Source organism: Orcinus orca, chromosome 20, assembly GCF_937001465.1.
Source record: "Orcinus orca chromosome 20, mOrcOrc1.1, whole genome shotgun sequence".
NCBI classification, from domain to species: Eukaryota; Metazoa; Chordata; class Mammalia; order Artiodactyla; family Delphinidae; genus Orcinus; species Orcinus orca.
Window position 1 is genome coordinate 18,409,907 of NC_064578.1, and position 19,167 is coordinate 18,429,073.

The following is a 19,167-nucleotide window of genomic DNA, read 5'->3' on the forward strand; positions in this document are numbered from 1 at the left end:
TTTTATTTAAATACAGTTGCCATTACCTATGCTAAATTAAAAATTGATGTAATTTCAAATGATTTTCACATTTTGAAAAATGAGAATAAAATGTTTCTGATAATTCCTAAAATACTAATACTTTTTGGACAAATGAAATCAAATTCTACTGTTGTATATTTCTTGTAATTCATTAACATGCCGTATTTCCTTTGGTCTCAGAGCCTTCTAAATCAGCACTGCTCAACAGAACTCTCTGAAATGATGAAAATATTCTATATCTGCATTGTAAAAAAAAACCCATGATCCATGTCATATCAATTGTTGTGTAAGGTGTGAAGTTTAGGTTAAGGTTTATTTTCTTGTCTATGGATGTCCAATTGCTAGCATCATTTGTTCAAAAGGCAATGTAGGGCTTCCCTGGTGGCACAGTGGTTGAGAGTCTGCCTGCTGATGCAGGGGACACGGGTTCGTGCCCCGGTCCGGGAAGATCCCACATGCTGCGGAGCGGCTGGGCCCGTGAGCCGTGGCCGCTGAGCCTGCGCGTCCAGAGCCTGTGCTCCGCAACGGGAGAGGCCACAACAGTGAGGGGCCCGCGTACCGCAAAAAAAAAAAAAAACAAAGGCAATGTAACCATTACCCACATTGGCTACCAAGCCTTGAAGTGTTGTTAATGCAAGTGAAGAACTGAATTTTTAATTTTAGTTGCTTTAAATTTAAATGTGGTTAGTAACTGCTGAATTGGACAGTGTAGCTCTAAACCCTTTCCTCTGCTTAATACTTTCACTTCCTTAGTATTTAGCTTTTCCCTGGCTAATGTTTATTAATTAGCTAGGAACTTCACTCAAATAGCAGTGCCTGATTCAACCCCTTCATCTGGGTTTTAGGTCCCTATTTGCTCTCAGAGAGATCTGAATTTCCCCCATTAAGGCTTTATCATACTTTTGTTATTATCTTGTTTGCAAACTTCACTGAACTAGAAATTTCATGAGAGTAGGAAACATGTCTGATTCCACTCCCCCTCTTGAATCCCCAGCTACAGTAACAAACTACCCTGAGTGTATTACATATTTGCAGACCATATTAATGAATAAGATTATTTACTTTGAATAAAAGAAAAAGTTAGTTTATTAGTTGGCTAGAAAGTAGGTGGTATTTTTCAACAGCTTCATAGTTTGAGTTTTTAAAATTTCAAGAAATATATACTTCAGAAACTTCTTGGCTCTCACCATGTAATTATATTGAGAACATCTGAAATCCTCCTTTGGGGAGTATCAGAAAGATTTCTAGAACTTGTGCTTAAGTGCTCTTTCTCTTTTCATTTTGATACAACACTGGCCAATGGAATGCAAACACAGCTCTTTAAAATGACAGCAATCAACCCAGATGAATTCTAAGATGCCAATGTAGATATCTTATTCTGCTGCATTTTCTCCATCAGGGTTCACAGAACATTGATCAAGCTGCTAAAAGAAGCCTAAGTAATAATAGCAAATAATATTTACTGAACATTTACTATGTTCTTTACATGCAATGTTTCATTTCATCCCCACATCAGCTCTTAGGTAGGTGATATTATTCTCATTCTACAAAAAAGGAATTGGAGGTAGTTCCCTCCATAATTAACCTCTATCACATCATATTCTAATTTCTTAGGTAGGTGATATTATTCTCATTCTACAAAAAAGGAATTGGAGGTAGTTCCCTCCATAATTAACCTCTATCACATCATATTCTAATTTCCAATATAGCCCTTAATACATTCTAATATTATTTTGTTTATTTGCTTATTGTCTCTGCTATTGTCTCTGTGCCCATAAGGGCAGGGACCTTTTCTGTCTTTTATTTATCTCTGGATCCCCAGCATCTACAATATTGCCTATAATGTAGTGAGCAATCAAAAAATATTTATTGAATGAGTGAAAGGATAGGTGAATGAATAAACTAAGCAATGAATGATTCAATAAAAGGTCTAGAAAAGTTAAACTGCTTGGCCAAAGATACAGTACAGCTCAGGATTCAAACCCAAGCAGTATGACTGTAGAGCCCATACCAGTCATTGAGCTACTAGTATTGACTCCTAAATGTACTTAAAGACCAACACCGTATAGCAAATGTGGACGAGAAGACAAGCTGACCACCAAAGATTTACGTATAGAACTGTAAAGTATACCTTTCCTAGTCCTCTTGCAAATGAGTAGGGCCACTCATTTGCAAGTGATTACTCCTGGACAGTGAGTAGTAATAATTGGTAATAATTTCCAGGTTCATGTATCTTATGTGCCTTTCCTATACTTTCTTCCCTTTTCCCAGGGACCATGGAGGCTGTGTGCTGAACATGATTGTATCAAAAAATAGACAGACCTTGTATTCAAGAGTGACAATACAAAAGAAAATAAACTTTTCTGTCACAAACCAACAAGAACTAGAGATTATTAGTCATAGTAGTTAGCCTACCACAATTAATCTAAAAGAGCTTAAACTAATATAATGGTAAACAAGGTCCAAGATTTTTATTAGAAGCTCCAAACGTTGTAGAAACAGCACTTGTCTTGAAATCAAACACCAGGATTTCTAAAAAAGCTTATTCAGAGAATTAAAAGAGATAATGTGAAAGTACTTTATAAAATGAAAAGCACATGAAATTATAAGATAACTATAAGAGGCAACATGGCACAATAAAAGTGGAACAGCAGAGTCAAAAGACCTGGGTTTAAGATCTCTACCAATTACATTAAGTGTAATCTTAAATCATCTGTACAATGTACTTGCCTTGCCCTTTTCAAAAAACTTTAGCAAATATTAAATATAAACTCTGAGAAAACATTTTGTAAACTACAAAGAACTACAAAAAAAATCAATTTTTGCAATTAGCAACAGAACAAATATGCAAAATGTCACTAAATTAGGCAATTTAAGAGCATGTTGGTGTCTAGCATTTTTTGGATAAATGTCAACATTAAACTAAATTCTTTTAAAATTATTTGTTCTACAACCTAAACATTATTCTAAAAGATATGGAGACTCTATACTATGTTAAACCATCTAAAACAAAATTCAGAAAGTTAAGACCTGCAAAAGTCTCTTTGAATCCTAGGACTGAAAATGTGTATTTTCATTAGAGAACTCCAATAAAAGTTATTGACTTTAATTAAACAATTTTCCTAATTTGGATAAGAAAAATAATCTGATTAAGTACTCATTTACACTATGTTAACTTTATTAAAGATTAATTTCCTGACAAGTAAACAAGTTAGTTTCATTTTAAATTAAACTGCATCACTCTATTTACAAAAGCCAGGACATGGAAGCAACTTAAGTGTCCATCGACAGATGAATGGATAAAGAAGATGTGGCACATATATACAATGGAATATTACTCAGCCATAAAAATAAACGAAACTGAGTTATTTGTAGTGAGGTGGATGGACCTAGAGTCTGTCATACAGAGTGAAGTAAGTCAGAAAGAGAAAAACAAATACCGTATGCTAACATATATATATGGAATCTAAAAAAAAAAAAAAAAAAAAGGTTCTGAAGAACCTAGGGGCAGGTCAGGTATATATAAAGCCACAGACGTAGAGAATGGACTTGGACTTGAGGACATGGGGAGGGGGAAGGGTAAGCTGGGACGAAGTGAGAGAGTGGCATGGATATATATACACACTACCAAATGTAAAACAGATAGCTAGTGGGAAGCAGCTGCATAGCACAGGGAGATCAGCTCGGTGCTTTGTGACCACCTAGATGGGTGGGATAGGGAGTGTGGGAGGGAGATGCAAGACGGAGGGGATATGGGGATATATGTATATGTATAGCTGATTCACTTTGTTATACAGCAGAAACTAACACACCATTGTAAAGCAATTATACTCCAATAAAGATGTTAAAAAAAATTAAAAATAATTTAAACTGCATCTATTTCTCTATTGTGCTTGTATATTCTTAAGGCACTACAGAAATTTTTTACCCCCACCACACAAAAACATTGTGGAGTATGTAAAACCCAAAAAAACCCCTAGGAAGTTGGAAGAAGTTTCTTAACAGTGCTCTATAATTCTACAGTTCCTAACCATGAACTATAAAAAGAAATAAGATTATATATATTTTTCATCTATCAGCCCAATTTGATAATAAAAGGACATTCAGTTTCTACTTTGTACTCTCCATCTATAAATTCATCAGATTACAGAAAATACAAGGAAGAAGTAGACACTGGCTGTATGGTTCAGTTTTTTTTTTTTTTAATTTATTTTTTAATTTATTTTTGGCTGCGTTTGGTCCTCATTGCTGCACACGGGCTTTCTCTGGTTCTGGTGAGCAGGGGCTACTCTTTGTTGTGGTGCGTGGGTTTCTCATTGCAGTGGCTTCTCTTGTTGTGGAGCATGGGCTCTAGGCACATGGGCTTCAGGAGTTGTGGCACATGGGCTTAGTTGCTCCGCAGCATGTGGGATCACCCCAGACCAGGGATTGAACCCGTGTCCCCTGCACTGGCAGGTGGATTCTTAACCACTGCGCCACAAGGCAAGTCCCCCAGGGGATTTAAAGTAGTGACACCCGCACCTCATTTTTCTTTTTCCCCTTCTAAAAGCCACACATTAAAGACTAGGATATTTAAAAAACAACTGAATATCTGGGGAAAATTAGAAAATAATCACCCATGCCCAGGGAAAGGCTCAAAAAAGACCAGAGAAGACCTTAAGTTTATACCTCAGGCTGATCCCTGGCAAAAAACAACAACAACAACAACAACAAAAACCAGCTTACGACAATCAAAAAGACAAAAACAAAAAAGAGCAAGCCCTGTGGAAGGGGGAGAATCTGATTTCTAGTTGTGAACAAAACTTTACAACTTAAGGAACTAGAAAAAGAACAAACTAAACCTAAAGCCAGCAGAAGAAAGTAATAAAGATTAGAGCAGAGGTAAATGAAACAGGAAACAGAAAAATAGAGAAAAATCAATGAAACCAAAAGTTGGTTCTTTAAAAAGATCAAAATTGACAAACTTTAAGCTCAACAGACTAAGAAAAAAGGAGAAAATACTTGAATTACTAAAATTAGAAACAACACTATCAATTCTACAGAAATAAAAAGGGTTAGGGCTTCCCTGGTGGCGCAGTGGTTAAGAATCTGCCTGCCAATGCAGGGGACACAGGTTCCAGCCCTGGTCTGGGAGGATCCCATGTGCCGCAGAGCAATTAAGCCTGTGCACCACAACTACTAAGCCTGAGCTCTAGAGCCCGCAAGCCCAACTACTGAAGCCCGTGCACCTAGAGCCCGTGCTCTGAAACAAGAGAAGCCACTGCAATGAGAAGCCCACGCTCACTGCAACTAGAGAAAGCCCATGCACAACGAAGACCCAACGCAGCCAAAAAAATAAAATTAATTAATTATTTTAAAGAAAGGATTATAAGAGAGTACTATGAACAACTGTATACCAGCAAACTGGATAACCTACACGAAGTGGACAAATTCCTAGAAACACAAACCCTTAAAACTAAACCACAAAGAAACAGACAATCTGAATATTCCTTTAACTAGTAAGAAGATGGAACCGGTAATTAGAAATCTCCTCACAGGGGCTTCCGTCGTGGCACAGTGGTTAAGAATACGCCTGCCAATACGGGGACATGGGTTTGAGCCCTGGTCCGGGAGGATCCCACATGCTTCGGAGCAACTAAGCCTGTGTGCCACAACTACTGAGCCCTGGTGCCTAGAGCCTGTGCTCCGCAACAAGGGAAGCCACCACAATGAGAAGCCCACGCACCACACCAAAGAGTAGCCCCCACTCGCTGCAACTAAAGAAAGCCTGCGTGCAGAAACGAAGACCCAATACAGCCAAAAAAAAAAAAAAATTTCCTGACAAAGCAAAGCCCTGGACCCAGTGAATTCAACCGAACATTTAAATAAGAACTAATACCGATCTTCTTCAAACATTCAAATAAATTGAAGAGGAGGGAACACTTCCTAACTCATTCCATGGAGTCAGCATTACCCTGATACCAAAGCCAGACGAAGACAATACAAGAAAACTACAGACCAATATCCCTTATGAGCACTGATGAAAAATCCTCAACAAAATACTGGCAAACCAAATTCTGCAGCATATTTGAAGAATTATACACCATGACCAAGTGGGATTTATTCCCAGAATGCAAGAATGGTTCAACACATGAATATCAATCAATGTAATAAACCACATTAACAGAATGAAGGGAAAAAAAAATCACATGATTATCTCAACTGGTTCAGAAAAGGCATTCGGCAAAATTCAATACCCTTTCATGATAAAAACGCTCAATAAGGTAGGAATAGAAGGAAAATATCTCAAAATAATAAAAGCCATATATGAAAAACCCATTTGGGACTTCCCTGGTGGTCCAGTGGGTAAGACTCCATGCTCCCAATGCAGGGGGCTCGGGTTCAATCTCTGGTCGAGGAATTAGATCCCACATGCATGCCGCAACTAAGAGTTCGCATGCACAACTAAGAAGTCCACATGCCACAACTAAAAACATGTGGCAATGAAGACCCCACGTGCCACAACTAAGACCTGGTGAAGGAGGGAGGGAGGGAGGGAGGGAGGGAGGGACGGAGGGAGGGAGGAAGGAAGCCCCACAGTAAACATCATACTCAAAGGTAAAAGACAAAGTTTTTCCTCTATGATCAGGAACAAGTAATGATGCTTGCTTTCTCACTTCTTTTCAACACAGTACTGGAAGTTCTAGCCAGAGCAATTAGGCAAGAAAAAGAAATAAAAGGTATCTAAATTGGAAAGGAAGAAGCAAAATTATCTGTTCTTAGATGATATAATCTTATATATCGAAAACCCTGGGCTTCCCTGGTGGCACAGTGGTTAAAAATCTGCCTACCAATGTAAGGGACACAGGTTCGAGCCCTGGCCCGGGAAGATCCCACATGCTGTGGAGCAACTAAGCCCGTGCGCCACAACTACTGAGCCTGAGCTCTAGAGCCCCCAAGCCACAACTACTGAGCCCACGTGCCACAACTACTGAAGTCTGTGCACCAGAGCCCATGCTCCACAACAAGAGAAAGCCACAACAATGAGAAGCCCGCGCACCACGACGAAGAGTAGCCCCCGCTCACCACAACTAGAGAAAGCCCGTGCACAGCAACGAAGACCCAACACAGCTAAAAATTAATTAATTAATTAATTTAAAAAACAAAGGAAACCCTAATGATTCTACCAGAACAAAACAAAAACTGCTAGAGATAATAAATGAATTCAACAAAGTAGCAGGACACAAAGTCAACACATGAAAATCAGTTGCATTTCTACACACAAACAGTGAACAACCTGAAAAGGAAATTATGAAAACAATTCCATTTACAATAGCATCAAGAAGAATAAAATACCTAGGAATTAACTCAATCAAAGAGGTTAAAGTTTTACACAATGAAAACTATACAACATTGCTGAAAAAAATTAAAGAAGACATGAATAAATGGAAAAACATCCCATGTTCATTTATTGGAAGATTTATTATTGTTAACATGTCAATACTACCTAAAGCAATCTACAGATTCAATGCAGTCTGCATAAAAATCTCAAAGACATTTTTTGCAGAACAGAAAAATCCATCCTAAAAGTCATATGGAATCTCAAGGGACGCTGAATAGCCAAGACAATCTTCAAAAACAAAGAACAAAACTGAAGACCCACGCTTTCAAATTTCAAAGCTTACTACAAAGCTACAGCAATCAAAACACTGTGGAACTAGTACAAAGACAGACACAGAGACCAATGGGACAGAATAAAGAGCCTAGAAATAAACGCTTGCACATATGGTCAAAGGTTTTTGTTTTGTTTTCTTTTCTTTTTGACTGTACCACGCAGGGATCTTAGTTCCCTGATCAGGGATTGAACCTGGGCCCTGGCAGTGCAAGTGCCAAGTCCTAACCACTGGACTGCCAGGGATGATATTTAACAACAATGTTAAGACTATTCAATGAGGACAGGAGAGTCTTTTCAACAAATGATGCTGAGAAAACTGGATAACTACATGCAAAAGAATAAAGCTGGACCCTTACCTAACACCATATACAAAAATTAACTCAAATGGAGAAAAGACCTAAATGTATGATTTTAACTATAAAACTCTTAGGTAATCTTTTTTTTTTTTTTTTGGGCCACCACCGTGAGGCTCGTGGGATCTTAGTTCCTTGACCAGGGACTGAACCCAGGCCCTCTGCAGTGAAAGCTCTAAGTACTAACCATTGGGTAATCTTAATCAAAATCCCAGCAGGTTTGTTTTTTTTTTTTAATTTTGGGGGTGTGGTGGGTAGAGATTGACAAGCTGACTCTAAAATTCATACAGAAATGCAAAGGACCTAGAATAACCAATACAATCCTAAAAAAAGACCCACACTATCAAATATCAAGATTTACTATAAAGAAATTGTAATTAATGCAATGTAGTAATGGTACTAAGACAGAACAAATAGTCCAATGGCACAGAATGAAGAGTTAGGGAAGAGAGCCACAGATATATGGCTGGTCACCTGATTTATGACAAAGGCACCAATGTCGTAGAGTAGAAAAATGATGGGCTTTTCAATAATGGTACTGGATCAACTTCTATCCATAAGAAAACAAAATGTATCTTAATCTTTACCTTTAATTCATATACAAAAATTAATTTGAGATAGATCACAGACCTATATGTAAAAGGTAAAGTAATAAAGCTTCCAGAATAAAACACAGGAAACTATCTTCATAACCTTGGAGCAAGCAAAGATTCTTGAAAAGGTATGAAAGCCTTTCCATGGAAAACAAGACTGATAATTTGGACTTCATTAAAATTAAAAACTTCCATTTATCAAAAGACACAATTAAGAAAGTGAAAAAGCAAGCAACAGACTAGGAAAAGAAATGTCATTTGCCATACACATATCTGACAAAGGACTTATATCCAAATATTAAAAACTCCTACAAATCAGTAAGAAAAAGAGACAATTTAAAAATTGGTCAAGAGATGTGAACAGAGACTTCACAAAAAGGACAGCCAAATGTCTGATAAACATATGAAAAGATGTTCAACATCACTGGTTATCAAGAAACAACAATTTAAAAAAAAAAAAAAGAAAGAAACAACAATTTAAAACCAGTGTGATACCTCCACATCCCTGTCAGAATGGTTAAAATTAAAAGACAAGAACCAAGTGCTGGTATTATTGGTGAGGATGTAGAGTAACTGGAACTTTCATATATGGCTGGTCAGGAGTAAAAACTGGTACAGCTCCTTTGAAAAACCAGCAATTCCACTCTGAGACATATAAACATATACCAAAAACATGTGAATGCTTTGTCCATCAAAAGATATGTGTAAAAAAAAGCACACAGCGGCTTTACTCGTGATATTTGAAAACTGGATACAAACCAAGTGTCAATGAACAGAACGACAGATAAAGAAATTGTAGTAAATTCATACGATGGAATATTATACAGCAATTTTTTTCAAACTACAAAAAAACCCAAACTGGATGAATTTCACGCTCATGTGTTAAATGAAGCTAGACAGAAAACAGAACACTTCGTATGAGTCCATTTATTAGCAACTCATGAATAAAAAAACTAATCAATGATAATAAATGGTCAGAAGCACAGTTACCTTTGGTTGGAAGATATAAACTGGGAAGGGCACAAGGGAGTCTTCTGGGGTGCTTAAAACATTCTATACCTTAACCTGTTTGTAGTTTTACGTGTGTGTGAGTATGTGTGTGCGTGTGTCTGTGTGTGTATGAAAAATTCATTGAGCTATACATGTTAATATTTGTGTACTTTAATGATGCATTCCCATACAGCAGTAAAACATTTTTTAAAAGTCTGCACATACAGAAAAAAATCAAGGCATTTTTCCCAGGCTTGAGAACCAAGCACACCACTCTTATGTGTAATGGTCAGATTGGTCTGGAATGGCAATTGGTGTCATCCTCTTTCTCTTTCTGAATATTAAAAAATTCTCAGAACATCCAGTCCCTACCATCAGGAAACTTACACAAGCCGCTTAGATAGCCTCATCCACCAGAGGGCAGACAGCAGAAGCAAGAAGAACTACAATCCTGCAGCCTGTGGAACAAAAACCACATTCACAGAAAGATACACAAGATGAAAAGGCAGAGGGCTATGTACCAGATGACGGAACAAGATAAAACCCCAGAAAAACAACTAAATGAAGTAGAGATAGGCAACCTTCCAGAAAAAGATTTCAGAATAATGATAGTGAAGATGATCCAGGACCTCGGAAAAAGAATGGAGGCAAAGAATGAGAAGATGCAAGAAATGTTTAACAAAGACCTAGAAGAATTAAAGAACAAACAAACAGAGATGAACAATACAATAACTGAAATGAAAACTACACTAGAAGGAATCAATAGCATAATAACTGAGGCAGAAGAATGGATAAGTGACCTGGAAGACGGAATGGTGGAATTCATTACTGTGGAACAGAATAAAGAAAAGAATGAAAAAAAATGAAGACAGCCTAAGAGACCTCTGGGACAACATTAAACGCAACATTTGCATTACAGGGGTCCCAGAAGGAGGACAGAAAGAGAAAGGACCAGAGAAAATATCTGAAGAGATTATAGTCAAAAACTTCCCTAACATGGGAAAGGAAATAGCCAACCAAGTTCAGGAAGCACAGAGGGTCTCATACAGGATAAACCCAAGGAGAAACACGCCGAGACACATAGTAATCAATTTGGCAAAAATTAAAGACAAAGAAAAATTATTGAAAGCAGCAAGGGAAAAATGACAAATAACATATAAGGAAACTCCCATAAGGTTAACAGCTGATTTCTCAGCAGAAACTCTACAAGCCAGAAGGGAATGGCATGATATACTTAAAGTGATGAAAGGGAAGAACCTACAACCAAGATTACTCTACCCGGCAAGGATCTCATTCAGATTTGATGGAGAAATCAAAAGCTTTACAGACAAGCAAAAGATAACAGAATTCAGCACCACCAAAACAGCTCTACAACTAATGGTGAAGGAACTTCTCTAAGTGAGAAACACAAGAGAAGAAAAGGACCTACAAAAACAAACCCAAAACAATTAAGGAAATGGTCATAGGAACATACATATCGATAATTACCTTCAAAGTGAATGGATTAAATGCTCCAACCAAAAGACACAGGCTTGCTGAATGGATACAAAAACAAGACCCATCTATATGCTGTCTACAAGAGACCCACTTCAGACCTAGGGACACATACAGACTGAAAGTGAGGGGATGGAAAAAGATATTCCATGCAAATGGAAATCAAAAGAAAGCCTGAGTAGCAATACTCATATCAGATAAAACAGACTTTAAAATAAAGAATGTTACAAGAGACAACGAAGGACACTACATAATGATGAAGGGATCAATCCAAGAAGATATAACAATTATAAATATAATGCACTCAACACAGGACCACCTCAATACATAAGGCAACTGCTAAAAGCTATAAAAGAGGAAATCGACAGTAACACAATAGTAGTGGCAGACTTTAACACCTCACTTACACCAATGGACAGATCATACAAAATGAAAATAAATAAAGAAACAGAAGCTTTAAATGACACAATAGACCACATAGATTTCATTGATACTTATAGGACATTCCATCCAAAAACAGCAGATTACACTTTCTTCTCAAGTGTGCACAGAACATTCTCCAGGATAGATCACATCTTGGGTCACAAATCAAGCCTCAGTAAATTTAAGAAAATTGAAATCATATCAAGCATCTTTCCTGACCACAACGCTATGAGATTAGAAATGAATTACAGGGAAAAAAAGGTAAAAAAACACAAACACATGGAGGCTAAACAATACGTTACTAAATAACCAAGAGATCACTGAAGAAATCAAGAGGAAATCAAAAAATACCTAGAGACAAATGACAATGAAAACACGATGATCCAAAACCTATGGGATGCAGCAAAAGCAGTTCTAAGAGGGAAGTTTATAGCTATACAAACCTACCTCAAGAAACAAGAAAAATCTCAAATAAACAATCTAACCTTACACCTACAGGAACTGGAGAAAGAAGAACAAACAAAACCCAAAGTTAGCACAAGGAAAGAAATCATAAAGATCAGAGCAGAAATAAATGAAACAGAAACAAAGAAAACAATAGCAAATATCAATAAAACGAAAAGCTGGTTCTTTGAGAAGATAAACAAAATTGATACACCATTAGCCAGACTCATCAAGAAAAAGAGGGAGAGGACTCAAATCAATAAAATTAGATAAGAAAAAGGAGAAGTTACAACAGACACTGCAGAAATACAAAGCATCCTAAGAGACTACTACAAGCAACTCTATGCCAATAAAATGGACAACCTGGAAGAAATAGACAAATTCTTAGAAAGGTATAACCTTCCAAGACTGAACCAGGAAGAAATAGAAAATATGAACAGACCAATCACAAGTAATGAAATTGAAACTGTGATGAAAAATCTTCCAACAAACAAAAGTCCAGGACCAGATGGACTCACAGGTGAATTCCATCAAACATTTAGAGAAGAGCTAACACTCATCCTTCTCAAACTCTTCCAAAGAATTGCAGAGGAAGGAACACTCCCAAACTCATTCTATGAGGCCACCATCACCCTGCTATCAAAACCAGACAAAGATACTACAAAAAAAGAAAATTACAGACCAGTATCACTGATGAATAAAGATGCAAAAATCCTCAACAAAATACTAGCAAACAGAATCCAACAACACATTAAAAGGATCATACACCATGATCAAGTGGGATTTATCCCAGGCATGCAAGGATTCTTCGATATACGTAAATCAATCAATGCGATACACCATATTAACAAACTGAAGAATAAAAACCATATGATCATCTCAATAGATGCAGAAAAAAGCTTTTGACAAAATTCAACACCCATTTATGATAAAAACTCTCCAGAAAGCAGGCAAAGAGGGAACCTACCTCAACATAATAAAGGTCATATATGACAAACCCACAGCAAACATCATTCTCAATGGTGAAAAACTGAAAGCACTTCCTCTAAGATCAGGAACAAGACAAGGATGTCCACTCCTACCACTATTATTCAGCACAGTTTTGGAAGTTCTAGCCACGGCAATCAGAGAAGAAAAAGAAATAAAAGGAATACAGATTGGAAAAGAAGAAGTAAAACTGTCACTGTTGGCAGATGACATGATACTATACATACAGAATCCTAAAGATGCTACCAGAAAACTACTAGAGCTAATCAATGAATTCGGTAAAGTTGCAGGATACAAAATTAATGCACAGAAATCTCTTGCATTCCTATACACTAATGATGAAAAATTTGAAAGAGAAATTAAGGAAACACTCCCATTTACCACTGCAACAAAAAGAATAAAATACCTAGGAATAAACCTACCTAGGGAGACAAAAGACCTGTATGCAGAAAACTATAAGAAACTGATGAAAGAAATTAAAGATGATACCAACAGATGGAGAGATATACCATATTCTTGGATTGGAAGAATCAATATTGTGAAAATGACTATACTACCCAAAGCAATCTACAGATTCAATGCAATCCCTATCAAATTACCAATGGCATTTTTTACGGAACTAGAACAAAAAATCTTAAAATTTGTATGGAAACACAAAGACCCCGAATAGACAAAGCAGTCTTGATGGAAAAAGACAGAGTGGGAGGAATAAGACTCCCTGACTTCAGACTATACTACAAAGCTACAGTAATGAAGACAATAGGGTGCTGGCACAAAAGCAGAAACACAGGGCTTCCCTGGTGGCGCAATGGTTGAGAGTCCGCCTGCCGATGCAGGGGACACGGGTTCGTGCCCCGGTACGGGAAGATCCCACATGCCGCAGAGCGGCTGGGCCCGTGAGCCATGGCCGCCGAGCCTGCGCGTCCGGAGCCTGTGCTCTGCAACGGGAGAGGCCACAACAGTGAGAGGCCCACGTACAGCAAAAAAAAACAAAAAAAAAACAACAGAAACACAGATCAATGGAACAAGATAGAAAGCCCAGAGATAAACCCACGCACCTATGGTCAACTAATCTATGACAAAGGAGGCAAGGATATACAATAGAGAAAAGACAGTCTCTTCAATAAGTGGTGCTGGGAAAACTGGACAGCTACATGTAAAAGAATGAAATTAGAACACTGCCTAACACCACACACAAAAATAAACTCAATATGGATTTGAGACCTAAATGTAAGACCGGACACTATAAAACTCTTAGAGGAAAACACAGGAACAACACTCTTTTTTTTTTTGCCATACATGGGCCTCTCACTGTTGTGGCCTCTCCCGTTGCGGAGCACAGGCTCCGGACGCGCAGGCTCAGCGGCCATGGCTCACGGACCCAGCCACTCCGCGGCACGCGGGATCCTCCCGGGCCGGGGCACGAACCCGCGTCCCCTGCATCAGCAGGCGGACTCTCAACCACTGCGCCACCAGGGAAGCCCCGAACAACACTCTTTGATATAAATCACAGCAAGGTCTTTTTTGATCCACCTCTTAGAGTAATGGAAATAAAAACAAAAATAAGCAAATGGGACCTAATGAAACTTCAAAGCTTTTGCACAGCAAAGGAAACCATAAACAAGACAACCCTCAGAATGGGAGAAAATATTTGAAAATGAATCAACGGACAAAGAATTAATTTCCAAAATATATAAATAGCTCATGCAGCTCAATATTAAAAAAACAAACAACCCAATCCAAAAATGGGCAGAAGACCTAAATAGACATTTCTCCAAAGAAGACATACAGATGGCCAAGAAGCACATGAAATGCTGCTCAACATACTAATTATTAGAGAAATGCAAATCAAAACTACAATGAGGTATCACCTCACACCAGTTAGAATGGGCATCATCAGAAAATCTACAAACAACAAATGCTGGAGAGGGTGTGGAGAAAAGGGAACCCTCTTGCACTGTTGGTGGAAATGTAAATTGATACAGCCACTATGGAGAAGAGTATGGAGGTTCCTTAAAAAACTAAAAATAGAATTACCATATGACCCAGCAATCCCACTACTGGGCATATACCCAGAGAAAACCATAATTCAAAAAGACGCATGCACCCCAATGTTCATTGCAGCACTATTTACAATAGCTAGGACATGGAAGCAACCTAAATGCCCATCAACAGATGAATGGATAAAGCAGATGTGGTACGTATATACAATGGAATATTACTCAGCCATAAAAAGGAACGAAATTGGGTCATTTGTTGAGACGTGGATGGATCTAGAGACTCTCATACAGAGTGAAGTAAGTCAGAATGAGAAAAACAAATATTGTATATTAACGCATATATGTGGAACCTAGAAAAATGGTACAGATGAACCAGTTTGCAGGGCAGAAATTGAGACACAGATGTAGAGAACAAACGTATGGACGCCAAGGGGGGAAGTGGTGGTGGGGTGGTGGTGGTGGTGGTGAATGAATTGGGCGATTGGGATTGACATGTATACACTGATGTGTATAAAACTGATGACTAACAAGGACCTGCTGTTTAAAAAAAATAAAATTAAATAAAAAAAAAATTCTCAGAATAGTGTAGAAATCTTACAAATATTCTTCTTAGTTCCTGGAGAGGGGCCACCTCTGCTGGTGGAAAAAATGTGGTCTCAGAAGTGGGCATGCACAAATAGAGTGTTCCATACAAAGCATACAGCTCTGCAAGTGTGGTAGAGTATGTACAATCAGGAATGTTTCTTTTTCAATTTGGCATGACCTGCTCTCATCATATAATGCTTATTTTCCTCTTGATATTAGAAAAAGAAAAAGAACTTCTGGATAAAGACAATGAAATGAAGTAGTATCACAATCTTCTTCCCCTAATACCTAACAAAATAAACAAAATGTATATGTGTGGGGGGTAGGAAACAGCCAAAAATCTACCAGTAATAACCAAATAAAGAACAACTTTGAGCTATAAACTTCAAAAGGGCAAGGGGGTGGTGAGGACTGTGAAACAGAAGGCTCTGATGCAGTATGGCAGAGCTGCTAACCAATCCATACCTTCACTCACCAGGAACGGTAATAGGAAAAGTGAGCAAATAAAATTAAAGAGTAAATTAATGGAATAAAAGTAATAAAGTGGGAAAATAAAATAGCAGAGAATGCTAACTAATTTGTAGCAAAGTAGATCAAAGTTCTAAGTAGGCAACTCTGAGGCAAGTCAAGGAAAAACTCTGCCTCACGAAGAAAAGATCCTGCATTCTGCTCCAGAGCCTTTGGCAGAGGCAAAAAAGGTCAGAAGTGCTTTCATCTTCCAGAACTCTGTGTTGTACAAGAGGAACAAGCAAAGCTCATGAAAATATGATACATACTAACATACTGGGAGTGGGCCACATACATGATATTGTTCACTTTCTTGAGCCAAACCCAACAAGGCCTATCCTAAACTAATTCTCTACCTCTTTACCCCAATCGCCTCAGGCTATAGACCAAAGCTCTCAAACAAAATGGGAGGAAAAGACAAGGCAATTAAGCAACCATAATATACATGGTTTGTTTTTGTTTTTATTTAAGGAAAAAAGTAGGAAATTATGCAAAAGACAGTTGAAAATACAATAAAAATGAAAACAAAACCTCCCCTCAACACACACACACAGGAAACAGAACACAGAAATTGACTGCTGGTGAATGCTCCACACTAAAAGATTCAAGAATATAAATTCAATAAATCATGAGACCAAATATAATGATAAAATATCAAATGAGTGGTAAGTGGAGCCAAGGAACCAATTTAAAATTCAAAACACAAAACACAGTCGCAGGGGGCTTCCCTGGTGGCGCAGTGGTTAAGAATCCACCTGCCGGGCTTCCCTGGTGGCGCAATGGTTGAGAGTCCGCCTGCCGATGCAGGGGACACGGGTTCGTGCCCCGGTCTGGGAAGATCCCACATGCCGCAGAGCGGCTGGGCCCGTGAGCCATGGCCACTGATCCTGCGCATCCGGAGTCTGTGCTCGCAACGGGAAAGGCCACAACAGTGAAAGGCCCGCGTACCGCAAAAAACAAAAAAAGAATCCGCCTGCCAATGCAGGGGACACGGGTTCAAGCCCTGGTCTGGGAAGATTCCACATGCCGCGGAGCAACTAAGCCCGTGGGCCACAACTACTGAGCCTGTGTTCTAGAGCCCGCAAGCCACAACTACAGAAGCCCGCATGCATAGAGCCCGTGCTCCACAAGAGAAGCCACCGCAATAAGAAGCCTGCGCACCGCAACGAAGAGCATCCCCCACGTGCCGCAACTAGAGAAAGCCCACGGGCAGCAACGAAGACCCAATGCAGCCATAAATAAATAAATAAATAGATAGATAAATAAATAAATAGGTTTACTAAAAAAAAAAAAAAATACATTAAAGTATCCCGAGAAAAGAACATAGATATGGAGGACTGACAAAGAAGTCAACATGTGAATAGTAACTGGAGCCTCTGAAGTAAAGACAAAACATATAGAACAGGAAATATATAGATACATAATGTAGAAAATTTTTCTTGCAGGAAGGAAGAATCTCAATTTGAAAGGGAGCATCATAGGTAGTGGGGAAGACTGAAAAAGAAACATCAACCTCCAGACATACTCTGGTTAAGTAATTTCAAGTATAATGAATGATATAATTTCTAAAGAAACAAGTTAGAAAAAAAAAATAAGTCACTCACAAGGAGAATATAAAACACTGATAATATTCAAAGTGTTAGTCTCCCTTTAAGCAGGGAGCCCTGGCAGTGGAAGGACCCGAGTCCTAACCACCAGACTGCCAGGGAATTCCCCCGTCCCAGCCGCGATTTTTTTTGGCAGGGAATCAGTTTTTAATTAAAGGAATACTGTGGAAACAAATCACTTGTACTCCCAAAAGATTTTGTTCATTTAAGCACTTGTAAATAACTTCTTTCAAAAGGCAAAGATACAAGAAATGGGGAATTCCCTGGCAGTCCCAGTGGTTAGGACTCTGCGCTTTCACTGCCAGAGCCTGGGTTCAATCCCTGGTCCGGGAACTAAGACCTCACAAGCTGCTCGGTGCAGCCATTTATAAACAAAGGTGGGGGGGGGGGGGCGGGCTTCCCTGGTGGTCCAGGGGTAAAGAATCCACCTTACAATGCAGGGTACCCTGGTTCGATTCCTGGTCAGGGAACTAAGATTCCACATGTCGTGGGGCAACTAAGCCCGCGTACCACAACTACTGAGCTCGCGCGCCTCAACTACAGCCCATGTGCAGCAAACTACAGGGCCCACGAGCTCTGGAACCCGTGCACTACAACTACAGAGCCGAAGCGCCCTGCAGCCTGAGCGTCACAACTAGAGAAGAGAAAACCCAGGCTTCCCTGGTGGTGCAGTGGTTGAGAGTCCGCCTGCCGATGCAGGGGACACGGGTTCGTGCCCCGGTCCGGGAGGATCCCACATGCCGTGGAGCGGCTGGGCCCGTGGGCCATGGCTGCTGGGCCTGCGCGTCCGGAGCCTGTGCTCCGCAACAGGAGAGGCCACAACAGTGAGAGGCCCGCGTACCGCAAAAAAAAAAAAAAAAAAGATTATTATACATAGCCATTCTGATGTTTGAGTATATAAAGGCAACAAATAAACATTCTCAATCATGAAAGAATGCAAGGAATATAGAATCCAAAGCCCTCCTTAAACAAACAAAAACACTTGAAAAAGAAAAAATAAAAAAGAATTAGTAGTGGGCTTCCCTGGTGGCGCAGTGGTTGAGAGTCCGCCTGCCGATGCAGGGGACACGGGTTCGTGCCCCGGTCCGGGAGGATCCCACATGCTGCGGAGCGGCTGGGCCCGTGGGCCATGGCCGCTGAGCCTGCGTGTCCGGAGCCTGCGCTCCGCAACGGGAGAGGCCACAACAGTGAGAGGCCCACGTACCGCAAAAAAATAAAAAAATAAAAAAAATAAAAAAAAAAAGAATTAGTAGTAATCACTGAATCCAACTATCAACACATATAGGACTAAGCTAAATAACAGGAGTGGTGGGACATGAGGCAGGGAGATGTCTATAGATCTGTAAGGAAGAATACTATAAGCATCAAAATTCAGGAGGTAGAGGGTAGTGTACGTAGGCCTCTCACTGTTGTGGCCTCTCCTGTTGCTGAGCACAGGCTCCGGACGCACAGGCTCAGCGGCCATGGCTCACGGGCCTAGCCGCTCCACGGCATGTGGGATCTTCCCGG

General features: G+C 39.3%; 1 protein-coding gene and 1 non-coding gene across 7 annotated transcripts in view; both read right to left on the bottom strand.

Moving 5' to 3' along the window:
• NFATC3 (nuclear factor of activated T cells 3) overlaps positions 1 to 19,167 on the bottom strand; it is a 134,830-nt gene that overhangs the window by 66,825 nt on the left and 48,838 nt on the right. The gene's annotated exons all lie outside the window — the stretch shown is intronic.
• Positions 7,847 to 7,918, bottom strand: TRNAA-UGC (transfer RNA alanine (anticodon UGC)). Its single transcript has one exon. It is a non-coding gene; the product is annotated as a tRNA-Ala (tRNA).